This window comes from Lygodium microphyllum, chromosome 6 (assembly GCF_053477565.2).
Source record: "Lygodium microphyllum isolate KBCC chromosome 6, Lygodium_microphyllum_v1.1.10, whole genome shotgun sequence".
NCBI classification, from domain to species: Eukaryota; Viridiplantae; Streptophyta; class Polypodiopsida; order Schizaeales; family Lygodiaceae; genus Lygodium; species Lygodium microphyllum.
Genome location: NC_141140.1, coordinates 104,081,682 through 104,099,206, shown reverse-complemented (window position 1 = coordinate 104,099,206; position 17,525 = coordinate 104,081,682).

Genomic DNA, 17,525 nt, shown 5'->3' with positions numbered 1-17,525 from the left:
TTATCCATCATGCCCATTATTTTTATGAAATGAATATAAAGTGGTTGTGTATCATCCTTAGAAAGAATAAAAAAGATAATACTTATATTGGTCTTTGTTGTCCAATCACATATGCTAACCCCTAAAAGTAAATGAATTTTGCAAACCGTTGGGTATTGGAAGCTAGTTTTGAGAGAAAGAGCATGACTTGTGTGACGAAACACTCGATGTGATTTCTATAGTTAGGCTTTAGACCAAAAGAAGGGTCAAGTTTAGAGAAGTGTATCTTCATCACATGTCGCTTGGCCTCAAATGTTGTCCTTGAGATGTAAGAGATTTCATTTCTTTTTTGTTGTTTGTAGTGGTCATTGCCAATTGAGGTTACTCTATGTTACTAGTTCACTTTGGTATTAGTAGCTTCTCATTGTAGAATATCTCCTTTGCATGTATTGTTGCCTCGAGATGGTTGCCTTTTAGCTTTCCATTCCTATAGATGGGGATTAGCTCTTCTTGTTGTTGTGTCACATTTCCCTTATTCATTCTTCACTCTCTCTCTCTATGACTTGGCTTGTAGGTTTGGGTTCTTTAGTATTGACTCATGTCTAGTGCTATGCCTTGGCTTTTAAGTTTGGGTTCCTTAATATTGACTCGTGTAAAATGCTTCTACCAAATTGCTATTATGTTGCTAGTTGAAGTATGAGTTGAGCTTCATGAGGCACATTTTAGTGTCTTGCTCATTTTTTTGATTAGTGTGGCTTCTAGGATTGAAAGCTATAAAGATCTTGGTCCCAAGTAGATTTTGGTATATGCTTTTTGTAGCATAGTCCATAATGTAGCTTGTTCAGAACTTGAATTGCCTACCAATTAACAACACTTTTTCCACATATTTATGGTTGAGCATAATATAAAACAGTATCGACACACTTTCAATTTTTGCAATCATTACGACCTTCCCAACTATGAGTAGGGTGTAATTGTCATAATGGGTTGGATTGTACAACAATAACTAATTTAGATTGTATCCAAGCATGGTATGTTGGCATAGTACAATCCTCTCCTTTGTCAATGAACACACTCAAAGTGAGATATCTCTTAGTGACTATTTTGAGTCTTATATAAGCAAGTGGTATCATTGGCTCATCTTTAGGATCTAGTTTAGAAAGTCCATATGAGGACATTATTTGACTTGCTTACAAAGCACTCTTAGAATAGTTGCAGTCCTTGAAAAGCTTCATCTTTTGCTTGTATCCCTTGACTAAGTAAAGAATCATGAGGCCACCTGTTGCTTGTGTCCCTTGATCTAGTAGATAATCAACAGGTCAATGTTACCAAAGTCTCTTTATTGCACATGCTTTTTGATCAAGCCTTCCATTATCCTTTCTCTATTATTAGGGCGTCCATTGTTAGAAGCATGGTATCTCTAAAGTCATTCAAGCTTTGTAAGGCTTCCATTGTGCTTGTCTATCATTAGGGCAATTGGTGCTAAAAGCCTAGTCCTTGTGAAGTCATCCAATCTTAGTAAGCCTCATTGTCTAGGAGCTTCCATCCATATATCTTGTAATATATTCTTAATCTAGGGACTAACAACACTATAGGTATGATTGCATTAGTCCTGTAGATTGTTTTGAATCATGTTTGCTCATTAGCATCTTGTAGGCCACCTTTTATGCCCACGGTATTCCCATGAGCTTGTTATCATAATTGCTTATTGAAGTAGAGGTAGTCTTTGTGAGAATATTGCTAAGCATCTTGTTGATTGACTCTATTTAGCCATTTTCCTATGGGCAATTAGGGATGACTTCCAATGGATAGCTGGAAACATAGACAATAGATACTTGATGATGTTGCTTACAAAGCCTCCCTTGATTGCTAGCAATTAAAGGATCAAGAGATTACCTACTTTCGAAGTAAAATTTTTTCCATTTTGGGATCATTTTTTCATATGGCCATTGTGTTAGGTACTCAATTGTCAGAATGATGCATTAGGAAAACTTGGGCTTACGTTTGGGCCTTCTAAGAAATTCCACCTCAGTATAGAGAGAGGTCATTCAAAAAGCGTTAAAGATAACATAAAATTTAAATCTCTTAAATTTTTATATTTAATTTTTTGGAAAAAATTCTTGAGCTTTTAAGTTGTCAATTATCCTTATGAATTAAGAGTCTAAAGGTTGGTACTTGGAATGGACTAATAAGTACCTGAAATTTGATAGCTCATATCAATATCGATTTGGATTAATGACATACTCTTTTCTAATCCAAAGTTGAGTGAAAATGCAATGTAAAGGCTTGAGCTATGTTTTGACACATTATGTTTGAAACATTCTCATATGATGTATTCTCATTTTTGGAAGCAAGTTCTACCCCACAAAAACTTGAGGAGATGGTTGGGGCCAAATTTCCATCATAGACACAGAGATGGTGAGAGTTGAATCATCATTAAGCTTGATCATGAGTACGAGGCATTACATAAGAGACATTATCTTGCTATCTTATATCCTCCACCATCAAAGAAATTCATAGATCATGTCAATATAGATTTGTGAACTAAGGGAAAATTGTATCTAAAAGATACTCTATGGAACTATACACCTTTGTTCAATGATATAACTTCCTTATAGAATAGGTAGACTATGTTGGAGCTCAAGAAACAAAGGATCAATTATTAAGGCTCAAAGAAATAGCATTAAGAGTTTGCAAACAATGTAGAAAATGCCTAAATATTTAAAAGATAAAGTTGTGAAGTGATAGCATCAAGAAGAGGATACAAGTAGTGAAGTAAGCTCTTTTCTCATTATTTCTTTATCTCAAAAAATATTTTCATAGCATAGAGATAGCATGCATCTTATCTAACAAGTAGATTTAAGTATAGAGGCATCAATTGCACACATCAAAATGCTTTTGAAGAGGGAAGCTATCAAAGCAATCCTAAAGGATCAAAAAGTAAAAAACTTACAGAATAAGAGATTGAGGCCATTTATAAAAGAGAACTAGCTCAACCACGGTGATATGTAGGAATTATTGGATGGATATAGTCATTTGTTTGCAAATCTCCCGATCAAAGATGAAGGAATCTAGTATGCATGGATTGCTATTACCAAATCTAGCATCACTCAAATGAATGTGAAAGCAAGTGAATGAAGAAGGTTTATAGGTCTTGGGAGCTCCATTTCACATTGAGCATATATACCATGAAGTCCTAGAAGAGGTGATCTATAAAAAATACGGTAATATATTTTACAACTTGAAATCTTGGCAAACCTACTCTATTCAGTTATTTGAAGTGACTCTAGGTGAATACAATGGCATGTTCATATTTGTGTTGAAGCTTAATGAATGCCAAATTGTGAAGGAGAGAAAGATAGAATTAGTTATCATTACCTTGATGAACATGGCATGATCTAGCAATTACAAATGAAAATCCAAATCTATTTTGAAAAAAAACACTTTCTTTGGAGTCCTAAATTGAGATAAAAGTGTATTTATATTTGAGATTTGCTTGTGCTAATGGTTGGTTGTGTCAAATGAAGAGTATTGTATGCTTATGATATGTGTACATTACAAGTTATACTTAAGAATTTTGAAATATTACATTGGATTTTCCATAAGATAATTATATCCCGGATCATTAGTGAGCAAAGAAATGGGAGAACCGTAGAGGTGGAAGGCTTTGGATGATATAAACTAGAGTGGCATTTAACAAGCAATCTTAACAAGTGAAATGTAGATGTAGTGTTTCTAAGGGTACCAATTCAAAGAGCCCATGCACATATTGCATATGTAGTCCAAAGGTACTCGATAATAAAAAATGAAAAAAGGTACCCAATAGGCACCTAAATATCCAAAATCTAGGTCCATTTGAGATATTTCATTGTCCACAATCCACATCCACACAAGAGTCACAACAGTTGAGGAAGCCTTGTTAGACATTGATTTACATGGTGAAAATGTAAAGATTGAAGAGGATGGAAAAAGGCCAAATGATGATTGAGACTTTCCTAAGAAGCTTTGGAGGTGTGAAAGCATGTAATTTTTTATCTACACCACTTGTAGTTAATTACCCTTATCATTATCAAAATACAATCTACTCAAAGGATTCATTGCAATAGGTGGAAGTATATTCATAATGCAACAGGTGGAAATATATTCATAATATAGTTGTAAATCATGCAAAAAATGGTGAATCAAGATCGTGTAGGGCCAATGATTGGAAGTATTTGGATATAATCTTTAAGTATTGTAACTATTGACACCTTCGCAATCGCAATGAGGGACTTGACAAAACTTGAACACAAATGTATTGGTACCTCATAAAACCAATACATGTGTGTGTGTGTGTGTGTGTGTGTGTGTGTGTGTGTGTGTGTGTGTGTGTGTGTGTGTGTGTGTGTGTGTGTGTGTGTGTGTGTGTGTGTGTGTGTGTGTGTGTGTGTGTGTGTGTGTGTGTGTGTGTGTGTGTGTGTGTGTGTGTGTGTGTGTGTGTGTGTGTGTGTGTGTGTGTGTGTGTGTGTGTGTGTGTGTGTGTGTGTGTGTGTGTGTGTGTGTGTGTGTGTGTGTGTGTGTGTGTGTGTGTGTGTGTGTGTGTGTGTGTGTGTGTGTGTGTGTGTGTGTGTGTGTGTGTGTGTGTGTGTGTGTGTGTGTGTGTGTGTGTGTGTGTGTGTGTGTGTGTGTGTGTGTGTGTGTGTGTGTGTGTGTGTGTGTGTGTGTGTGTGTGTGTGTGTGTGTGTGTGTGTGTGTGTGTGTGTGTGTGTGTGTGTGTGTGTGTGTGTGTGTGTGTGTGTGTGTGTGTGTGTGTGTGTGTGTGTGTGTGTGTGTGTGTGTGTGTGTGTGTGTGTGTGTGTGTGTGTGTGTGTGTGTGTGTGTGTGTGTGTGTGTGTGTGTGTGTGTGTGTGTGTGTGTGTGTGTGTGTGTGTGTGTGTGTGTGTGTGTGTGTGTGTGTGTGTGTGTGTGTGTGATCTACTCACTTCTCTCTCAATCCCCATGAAAGAAAGAATGCACAAATCAATGAAAGGGATAGTGAACTTACTTCTATACCTTCACATTGATACCATAACTTGAAGGCTTGCAAGTGGCTCCATGATTCATGTAGTGCTCCTGGATCCACCTCTACGATATGGATGTCAATCCAATCAGCGAGTGCTCCATCTTCAAGATGAAATGTGGAAAAGAGAAAAAGAAACCCAATATCTTCTCCACTCCACCTCTCACCCAAGAAGAGGGGGAAGAAGAGAAGAACATGAAGCAAGAGAGGAGCTTCACTCTCCAATTCCTTCATTCTCACACCCTCGCTCTTCGTTACTCTCAACATGATGCACAAGAAGATAGAGTAGAAGCAAGGAGAAGAAGAGAGCTCTTAAGTTTGCACATCACCACCTTCCAATTTTTATACATGGATTGAGTTGGGCATCTTACCCATCCTTTTGGATCTTGGCCAGTCCTCCTTACTATATCCATACAACTTTAATTTGGATTGATATTCAAAAGTGAATAGAAAGCTAGTGTCTTTAACCTTGGCTAGTTGCAAGTATTCACATTTTGGCTTCACGGTATTCACCTTTTGCAATTTATGATCCTTTTTTTTTTTGTTTGTGATTAACATTGCCCCCCTCCTAGCCAAGTGCCAATTCTATGGGGTAGTATGCTTTAGCCTGCACTATGGATGAGGAATGTTGGAGATAGTCATGTGGACATTGTGAGGAGGAGTAGTGGTTTTCATTGAAGCTTGATGATGTGGTAAGTGGTTGTTGGAGTGGCATTGGATGTTAAGTGGGAGTGGTGATTGGAGTGAGGTGAGAATCTTTTGTTGGTTAGGGTGGTTAGATTTGAATAGGGTGGTCATGGCTAGTCATCGGTGTTATCAAAATTATAGGAACAATTTTGAAAAAATAAGATGTCAATTCAATTTGTTTTTGTGGATTTTTCAATATTGTTTGAGTGCCACATGATCATAGCGTGTCGTGTGTAAGCCTGCGTACGCCATTGGTTACTCATGATTGGTAGTTAAATGGCAAGGACCAATGTGATTTGTGTTTGGTGTAATAGATTATTAAAATAAGATATTATTTTGTCAAAGAGCCCTTATGGTGTGCAAGGAATATTTATTGGATGCTCACATAGCATTGAATTTTTTAATGGATACATCCTCTTTAGCATGATGATTATATACGCAACAGCACTAGTGATTATTTGTGGGCTAATTTATAAAATTTTAAAGTTATTATTTATAGATGTGTATTTTTATTAGATTATAGTTGATATTTTAGATCTTATCTTTAGAAAAAAAAATCCAATTTGGAGAAAAGAATTGAAAAAAAAATCCATGCAAGAAGGAAGAGAAATATGTGGCCTATTTTTGGGATGTCTTTTATAATTTGAGCACTAGGAGAACTAAATTAAATAAATACATGCATGGGGGATGTTCTCACTCATGCATGGGGGATGATTGTACCCAATTGGTCTCTCTGTATTCTTCTCTCTCAACTCTACTCTTTGGCAATTAGTTGTTTATGATTTTTCTCAAATTTTTTGGCAAAGCTATGGTGATTTCCTCTAAAATTGGTATCAAAGCATAATGATTGGTCTATGCATCACTTTCAAGGTCTCCATCAAGTTGAAGGCATCCATCTCTCATCAGGTCTTCTCACCATCATGCATCACTCAATGGATTATGGGGTAAAGCTCTTGACTGGTGGTTTATGGCTTGAAGAATAGGGGAAAGCACTTTCACTCTTTCCCATGTGCAATAGACTTTATTCAAGGCTTTTTCATAAGACTTTTGTCTTGTCAAGGCACATATCATTCACATCCATCCATGATGGTCTTCTCTACACTAAGGTGGTTTTTTTCAAGGAAGGAACATAGAGAAAATTCACTATCATAGACTTCTACTGGTGCTTTGGTATTTCCAAAACCATTATGGTTCTGATCTCCGATTTTCAATCACTCAAAAGTATATAGTTGACATCTTGACTAGCATGGAGATCCCAGAATTTTTGCCAGATTGTCATCCATGGATAGGGCATCAGCCTAGAGGTCAAGCCTTTCCAAGAAAATCCACTGCCATGATTGCCTAAAAATGATGCAAATCGTCGTTTCATAATCAACAACATGGGCAATCATTTACAAGCTTAATCAAGCTCATTAAAGCTTATCATGAGCTTACACTAAGACCTTTGACACAATTTTCCTCCTAAGCATTGTTCTTGTGCGGGGGTATTGTAGTCTTGTTTTCATGACATAGTGAGGCTTCTTTAGTCACTGTTCTTGTGTAGCAAAGAGTGGACATAGGACCATTCAACACCTGCCTTTTTGGATTTATACATCCATATATTCTTCCAACAAGCACATTACTCCTTGAAGATGATATAGCTTATGCATATTGAAGAAATAAATGTTGACTCTCCCCTCTTGGAGATTACCCTTTATACTAACAAATTGATCTCTTGTATCACAAATTGGCCAAACTTACTTGTGTTCTTCACGAGTAGGAAGTGCAATAGAACCCATCTCTTGAAGACAAAGATGATTGCATTGCACATACTCTTCACGGTGTCTTCAATGCACAACAAATCTAGAAAGAGAAACACATTAGCCATTAATCTTTTCAATTTGCAAAATCTGATGGTAAGAAAGGCAACAAGATTGTTTTATCATGGTTAAGCTAGTTTAGTGATTACTTTGATCAAGAATTCTTTCCCAAGAAGGATAAGCTCAAGTGTGCCACAAATTATTTGTTCAATAAGGCGTCTTTGTGGTGGAATGTACTCCACCATGTCCTCTTATATGGGAGGCATTCCAAGAGCATTTCAAGGATTCTTTCTTATCCCCTCAACTCTATCTCAATGCTCAAAGATTTTGGGTGAATTTTTCATGACAAGAAGGTAACAATGTAGTTACCTACATTAAGCAATTTTGGCAATGACTCTTGTTATTTGCAAATATTAGAAAAAGTTCCAAAAGATATAGTCCAATCAAAATATGAAGATGGACTTTAGTCATAGTAGGCATACAAGATAAACTTCATTCTCTTAAGCCTTCCTCTTTGCAAGATGCTATATTCCATGCACATGATGTTGAAAAAGAATTCCAAGCCATTGTACACATCCTCCGCACACAACAATTTGCTCAAAATCATTTTCATAATAATAATTGCAATCGATGAAAGCCTTTCATTCCTTTCCATTCAAATGCTAATTCATCTCCTCGTTCGCCCAATTCCTCACCTAAAGGTACTATGAAGCAACAACATGGAATACCGAAGGTAAAATTTCAAAATACAAATCTTAATGTACAATGTAAGAAGTTTAAAATGATATGTTACCATTGTGATAATCCTAGCTATCTTCGTGTAAAAAGCCGGGTTAAATTGTCCAATAACAACAATTGCAATACCAACATGAGTACCAACAACAACATCACTTCTCAATTACACAATGTAAAAGAAGTGCCAGGCTACCCTCTAGATTGGACCATTGACTCTCTTCAAGAAGAGGCAACAAAACTGAAGGTAAGCAAGGTACGCATGTTTCTTCTCATGCTTTACTAAAGATGCAAGGCATTGTTCAAGATTCTAATGTAATTATTTTGCATGGTGAGGTAGCTCACATGATTTTGTTTTTGAGAAACTAATTAGAAGACTGCATTTGAAAACCACTCCATCATTGTATAAGGTAAAATGTGATTCCGAAGGAATAAGATATAATGGCACCCATGAAGTCAAACCTTATGAAATAACTATGGGTTCTTATAAATAAAAATGTAATTGAATTGTGGCTCCTTTATAGTTTTCTGATATCATTTTAGGTATACCTTTTTACCATTTTTATAACTTGACATTGACTATCACATTCACTCAATAATGTTTGAATTTTAGACAGAGTATATCACTTTGCATGGCAATACGAATTTAGAGTTATTATCCTTGATGTCATGTACCCAGGCCAAGGTGCCCTTAGGAAACAAAGCAAGATGTATGATTTATGCCACCAAGCATTTTTTGGCTACTTATAAGGAATAGTTTGCCAATGACTATCCATCTCAATTGCCATCCTCTTAAGGAGAGTTAGACCACAAGATATAACTATTTCCTAGAGTTTCTCCTCCCCATAAGGCACCTTAGAGATACAACCCACTTTACCAAAGTGAAATTCAATTGCAAGTCATTGAACTTCTAGATAAAGGTCTCATTCATCCTAACTCATCACCCTTTGGATCACCTATATTTCTTGTAGAAAAGAAAAACAAAACATATTGCATATGCATTGACTATAGGACACTTAACAAAGTCACTATTTAAAAACCAGTATCCCATATCCCATGTTGATGACATACTACATAAATTAAAGGATGCTTCAATTTTTTAGTAAAATTGATTTAAAGTCAGGATACCATCAAATTAGAATGGATACTATTGACATTGTTAAAACTGCTTTTCACACACAATTTGGATACTATGAATTTGTTGTAATGCCTTTTGGTTGAATGAATGCACTTGTAACTTTTGCTAGGCTTATGAATAAAATTTTTATCGACTATCTGAAAGGGATGCAAGAGACGCGGGAGAGAAGAGCACACACAATGTAGGTGCTGTCAACAATGTTATGACGACCTTATTGCACTTTCATATATATATGAATAAAGAATATGGGCGGTCACTGTGCACGGGCAAGCCCAAGGGCCTTTTATTGCAACAACCTCCCACTAAAAGGCCAATGGGCGGCCAGGGAGTGAAAAAACAAAAGAAAAGAAAAGAGATAGGGTGAGGAATCATGACATCTCACCCACCGCCCAATCGAAAAGCGAGCTATGCAATAAGTGGCGGGAAATTCCTCACAAGAAGAGTCAAGCATCCCTGAGTCCATGACATCCAGGAGATAAGCGATCCCATAGCTCTAGACAATAGAGCAATCCATGACTGCTTCCCATGAACCAAGCAACACAACTCATAAGTGCACGGATGTAAAGCATCAGAGTGGCGCATAGTATCAGTGCAATGCATAAAAGATGGCGGAGAGCATACATACTCTCCAAGGTTAATCATCGAAAGAGGGCCAGCATCTCGGACACAAGTCAAATGGGGTCGATAGTGTGCGGCCTCAGTAAAGCAGAAGACTAACATACGGCTGTAGAATCAGCCATAAAGCGCACTGAACGCGCATCAAGAGGCCTGAGAGGTGTCTGGGTCTCATAAAAGACAGCATGACGGCTGCGTAGAACCTGTTGGGCATCCAAATCCCAAAACCTGTAAGTCATAAAGTCACCATCTCCATAACCAAGGAGTATGCATCTGTGTGACATAAGCTCATGTGGCATACAAACAGTGGCCTGGTAGACAAATATCCTCAAGTGATCGTAGGAGGGTCTCATGCCACTCCATGCCTCATGCAGTGTAGTACCGTCCAAAGTCAAGTACGTCGTCCTGTTAACCAAGTAGACTGCCGTCATAAGGGCCTTAGCCCAAAATCCATAAGACAATCCAGGTGTGGTAAGCATAACAGCAACCTTCGCCTGTAAGGTCAGGTACATGCCATGAGAAATCCCATAATACCGTGGGCATAAGAAGTGAATGCCATACTACTGACAATAGAGCTGAAAGATGGGAGAGAAAGCAGAACTCTCATAATCCATTTGCAAGTATCTAGGCCTGCCACCAACGAAATCCATAAACCTATCAAGCATAACTACAGCATCCTCAACCCGTACCAAGGGGAAAGCCCAAACACGGTGGGTAGCATAATCACAAAGGTCACAAAATGCGAAGCTCCACCAAGTGACTGGGAAGGCATAGGTCCATATACTGCAACATGGACAAGATCTAGAGGAGCATGCCTCACATGATTGACATAATCCAGAGAGGCTTTGCAAGGACCAAGAGTACAAGAAGGGAAAGCATCAAGATATGCATGTGACATAGCAGGCAACAAAGTCATACAAGACAGGATCTCCATCTCTTTGTGGTGCATATGGCCTAGACAGTAATGCCATAACAATGCATGTGGTATTCGAATAAATGCAACCATAGAATCTCCCACATGAGAGACATGCATTGGGTAATGAGAACCATCTCTAGAACCCTCTGGCCAAAACCAAGCAACCATGATAGATCTTCCATGACCGATCCTGAAGAGAAACAGAGTAACCTGCATCATGCAGCTGACAGACGGAGATCAAGCTCTTACTGAGCATGGGAACATGTAAAACATCCCTGAGCATAAGAGAAGTCCCATCAGGCAAAGCAAGGTGTATGTCCCCTATACCAGCAATGGCATAAGATTGCTCAAGGCCCAAGTGAAGACATCTGTCAACCTCCATGTAAGAAGAGAACCATGCTCTGTGAGGGGTAACATGACGAGATGCGAAAAAATCCAAAAGCCAAGCATAGACAAAGGCCTGATCACTGAGCAAGGAAGCTGTAGGGAAACTAGATGGTAGGAGTACATGCTCTACTGCATCATCATGGGTAACCGCATGTACCTCACCACTAGTAACAGTGGTAACACCTGCTGCATCTACTGTATCTCTGACTCTCTGCTCAATGCGAGTCTGTCTCTGTCTCTGCTGCTCTCTAATCCATCTAAAGCATTTTCTTTTAACATGCCCAAGCTTCCCACAATGGAAACAAACAACATCAGAAGAAGTAGAACCTATAGAAGACGACGAGGAATCCAAGTTATCAGGAATAGGGGTATCCATATCCACGAAACTCCAAGAATCTAGGGCTGTCCCAACATAGGGAACCTACTCATCAAGATGACTATCGGCATAAGCACAAGTGGCAGAAGCAGGTTGCTGCAAGGTCTCATCCATCCGTAACGGAGAGGGGAACATAGAGGCATCAAGCAAAGATGCATAAGATGTAGAAGCTCCCACATGAACAAAAGTCATAGCCAAATGCATGACATAACTAGCCACAATAGTGTAGAAGCCAAGACATCTGTCAAAAGAGCATGTGGTTTGTAGCCATAAAGTCAGCCCATTACCATACGTAGACACATAGCTCTGCAGTACATCATGCCATCGAGGAACATCCAAGTCAAACCAAGACCATCAAGCAACAATAAATCCTGCAAGAGACAAGCTCCAGGAAAAGCCCAAACATCTATACGACAACATCCAAAGAAGCGGCTGTGAAAGGTATATGACAGTAGACCATGTGCATAGACGGGCAAGTATACATAACATCTGCTCTCTAACATGCATGGGCAACAAGAGCCCAACTAGCATAGAGGCTAGGAAATAAAGGAGCATAAAAGCCATAATCGTAGCCCAAGCACTAGCAAGTCCATTGATCAAACAAGTAGCCCGAAAAAAATCCAAGAACTAAGTGAGCTATCAAAGCTCAAGATCCAACCGCCAAGACAATGGAGCAATCACTGCTCAAACATAAGTCTGCATCACCCAAACATCCAAGATCCAAGAAGATATCAACGGAGCATCATAGGCCAAAAAGCATCCAAGCTGCATACGGAATAAGCCAACCAATGTCAAATTGCTCAAGGGAATACTCAAATGAGTGTCGAGATGAGGCTCAAATAACTGCCATCCACAGCCAACCACAAGCAATCACCAAGACATCATAACCCGCATTGGATAGCCTAGGCATAAACCATGTCATGACAGTGAAATGCCCGCTGCAAGGAAGTGACAGTGAACCATAAAATCGAGTTCTAATCTCAGCTCAAAACAATTTCGGAGCATAGAAGAACCATGTGGTATCATCCAAATGCGTGAATACATCAACCCAAGTAGCCGGGAGCACCCCGTACGCAATAGGCATAACCTGGCAAATCATTAAATAGCTTTAGCCTTGAAGTTTTCAGCAACATATAACCTCTATAAATTGAGCAAATCAGTGCTCAATCCAAGCTCAAATCCATAGGCAAACCATAGGCATACATTCCTGTATATATATAGGCACCAACCAGGCATACTCAGGCATCAAATGCCAAGACTTGTAAGCATAAATCTAAAGTAACATGTGGCTGCCCTATTTTGGATAGATCTGGGACTGTTCAAAATAGTCAATGGCTGAGCTAAATCAGCTCCAAATGTGTCTCACATAAGAGGCATAACATCCACAAGTGATCCGATATCAATAGACATAAATAGAAGCATCACATAAGCCATAGGCATACAAATACATGCTGTCTCAGGCCTGAAATCTGTTGCAAAATATTTTGTCATCGAAATTTGGCAAATTTGACATCACTATCGCGTCCGAAGCGTGCCAAAACCCCAACTTAGACTCTGATCTTGCTTGAATCGGGCTCCGAATGCCTGAGATATGACAAAAAGAGTGATTTTTGAGCCATTTTTGCAAACACACGTAAATAAAACGTGAGCATGCTACTGCACTTGAGGGGCCAAATCAGGCGGGTAGGGGATAAGCAAGAGGCCAATGAAGGCCTACAATAGGCCTACACAAGCCTATGACAAGTCCAAGCAAGAGGTGAAGAGAACAAGCTTCAATGATGGAAGCTATGGCTGTCTCTTCATGAAACCCTACTTTTCATGTCAAAGAATGGCTGAGAACCAAGTGAGAAGGAAGCTGAGAACCGAGTGAGAAGGAAGCTCTCATACCTCGTGTAGATGCCGGACGGGAAGCGCTCGAGAAGGACCTGCTCTAATACTAGTTGAAAGGGATGCAGGAGACGCGGGAGAGAAGAGCACACACAATGTAGGTGCTATCAACAATGTTATAATAGTCTTATTGTACTTTCATATATATATATATGAATAAAGAATATGGATGGTCACTGTACACGGGCAGGCCCAAGGACCTTTTACCCCAACACTATTAATATTTTTAAATTTATTTTTCAATGATATTTTGATTTTTAGTAAATCAAAAAGAAAACATAAAGAACATTTAAAATTAGTTTTTGATTCACTAAAAGATAATCACTTATATGCTAACTCTGCTAAAAGCGTATTCCTCCAAGGTCAAATTGAGTATCTAAGTCATATTGTTTTCACCCAAGGCATTACTATTGATCCAAAGAAAGTATGTACTATAAATGAATGGCATGTTTTTAAAAATGTGCATGAAGTTTGTTCTTTTCTTGGCTTATAGGAAGTTTGTGCATAATTTTTATTCGATTGCTTTGCCACTAATGCTTTTACTTCAAAAATATATTATTTTCTATTGGAGAGTCTAGTAAAAAAAATCATTTGAACAATTGAACTACTTGAATCATGCTCTTGTTTTGCAATTACCCAAATTTAACTAGTCTTTCTTTTTGGTTCTTATTAATTACTAATGTTAATAGATCAGGAATATGTATTGTACTCATGTAAAATGACCATCCCATTGCCTAGGAGAGTTGTAGCAAACTAAATCATTCGAGAAAAATTATAACACCTATAATAAAGAACTTTTAGCTGTTGTCCATACTCTAGATCTTTAAAAATTACATTATGGATTCAAAAACCAAGTAGGCTCCTCATTTCTATTTATAGTAAAATGAACACAGGAAAGAAGGAGTTGTATATTGAGGCAGAGATTGAATACACCCCATTATTCAAAAGAACCCACCGTACTAGTGTCAACCCTTAGGTTTTGCAGAGTTACATGCAAATGGGATTGAAACATGCAAACTTGTAGGTTGATGGGGGAATCTACCCAATTGACCCCTTAAACAATAGACCTTCAACTTTCTCAAGAATCACAAATTTACTGAAGTATGTGTGCGAGCGTGAAAATCGGTTGCTCGGTTATAGTAGGTGGCTCAATGATCAGGCGTTCAAAGTATTTACAACTTGCCAAGCAACCATAAAAAACTGTCATGATGCGATTGCTGCACATCAACTTCATATACAACAACTCATAGGACAAGTGGTACAACTGAATGACACTATAATTCAACAAAACAATCAAATTCTTTCGATGCAGGACACTATCTATGAAATTGGTATCTCATATGAGGAGGCAAAGGCACAATTGGACGACCTGCGAAAGATCAACAACAAGCTAACACAGGAGCACAAACAAAAGAAGAAGTCAAGGGAAGCATTAGAGTTTGGTCCACACAAGGGATGGAAAATTCACATCGGATAGCGCGTGGTGCATATCAAAGAAAAATCAATCATAGTGAAGAGGTGAATGGTAGCAAACCAATGATCCAATTGTTATCTTGGTGGTATAGGATTATAATAGTGGACGAAGCTAAACTCCCGTAAAAGAAAGCAAATGAAAGTGTTGATGAATCGGCTACAGATATGATGGAATCAAGTCATGTCACTAAAAGAGTGCATTATGAAGCCTCAAGTGCCAAAGAAAACCATGCCAAGTGGCTAGAAACAAGCCTTCGACAAGGTAGCAAATGCGTTTGAAGAGAGTTAAGATAGTATGATGAACAATGTGTTCAGTGTGAATGCAATTCATAGTTTAAGAGAGAAAGAGAGAGTGTGCATCTATGTGAATGAGTCTTACAGTTTAGAGTTATATAAAAGAGGGTTTCACTTTCTATCTTATTCATTGAGTTCTCACATCTCTTGTGTAGGAAAGATGGCTAGGTCTAAGGTAGTTGCAAATAAGCTTTCCCTCAGAGCCCCATATCGTGTTTAGCCCCTTGGAGCATCTACTAGCTCATATGCACCCCCTTCTCAACCTAACCCAGCTTCCTCACACCGCCCTCACAAGGGTCCTCCTCACTCAGCATCCCCACAAGAAATGCAAGTGGAAGCCATGTACAGTGGCCATGAGAGAAATCAAGAGGTATCAACACTCTTTTGATCTCATCATTCCGAAGGCAAGCTTCTTGAGACTTGTGTGTGAGATTGTGCAAGACCTCTACTGCACAAAAAGCAAGAGGTGTTTTTTGGCACAAGGTCAGGATAGACTCGATCACTTCACAAAAAAATGTCTTCATGCTCTACAATGTGCTGTAGAGGCCTTTTTAGTTGACTTGATGACTGATGCTCAGCACTGTGCAATATATGTGAGGCGCACCACTGTAACTCCCAGGGACTTTAAACTTGTAAGAAATCTTCAAGCAGTGAAGGATGCATTTGTTCCACTATATCCCACTGCAAAATTGCTGCACACGCCCTTAAAATATAAATTAAATTTTTACTCTTGTCCTTCGCTCTCCACTTTGACTATGTATCTTCGCTGTATTTTCAACTCTTACAGTTTTTGCTAGCACTGTCAATTTCAATAGGAAAAACCATTTGCCATTTCTTGTTGCACACTTTACTCCTAATGCCTCTTATAGTCTATGTGGTGCGAAGTTTCTAAGGGCTAGTAGTTGCAATGTTGATTTCCCAATTATCAATCCATCCATAATTTTGGCGTGGGATAATTTTTAAAATACTAAAGTATATCGGAATGCGACGAAACTTCACACGTGCACTCATTAGGTGCCCAAGAATCCAAATTATTATTTTTTGGAAAAAAAAAATGCATGTAGACCCTTGGTCTGACGTTTGGCATTTGGAGCCACTTTCATGCAAGTGTGCGTGTGAAGTTTCGTCGCATTTCGATACAAGGTTATGGATTCAGGATCACATGATGGACAATGCATATGAAGCTGCATTAACCCGATTTTGGGGTTTAAATGGGTTAAAAATTCATTATTCTTCTTATATTCATATCTTGCTTTCTTTGCTTCCTCCATTCTCATACCTCCAACCTCTATCTCTTCTTCATCTTGCCCTCCTTGAGCTTGCATAGCATGCACCAAGCAAGCATGTTGTGTGCATATGTACCCAAAGAGCTTTGTGAAACATTGGAAAGATAGATGATAAGGTGGTAAAATGCATTTTTGTTGGGTATAGTATGGAAAAAAAAGGGTATATGCTACATAACCCTTTCACACACAATGTTTTTGCGAGTAGAGATATAATATGCTTTGAAAATTCAGCACCTATGATTGTCGCCCTTCAGGAGATAAGGAGAATCCAACATGGATACGAGCTTCTCATCTCGAAAATATCTTTTCATAAGGTTGTTTGGGAAGTCATGCAAGACTTGGAGCTAAAAGGGATGGGAAGATTTTGGACGCGAGTGCAGGATGGCCCACCAGCAGGAAGGTGGACAACTGCAGCTATGGAGGCCCTGCAAACGACTGCAAAGGGTTCCTCATCGACTTGTTCGATGATACACAACTAGCGGCCATCCATGCAAAGTGTGTCACAATCATAAATAAAGACATGAACTTTATCGTTCAACTTCGACATGGCAAGGGGACTCCTCCATAGGTTATGAGATTAATAATGCAAGGTTTTGTAATGAGTGTTATAGCACCATAGCATCTTGGAAGGCCAGAAAATTTTGTATACTTTGCCACATTGGAATATTTATATAATACATAATATCTCATGTGATGCGTACTGAATTCAAATAATTGAGTAAAGTTATTTTGTTTTGTTTCTTGAAACACACGACTCTTTTTTATTTAACATATGCACACATCAAAACTACTAATATGTACGAATATGAGTTACGTTATTGCTTATGCACAATCACAAGTGTAGTACTACATGTTGACATATTTAAATTGGATTATGTTAACATATGCCAATGTGTCATTCACGTACCGCACATTATC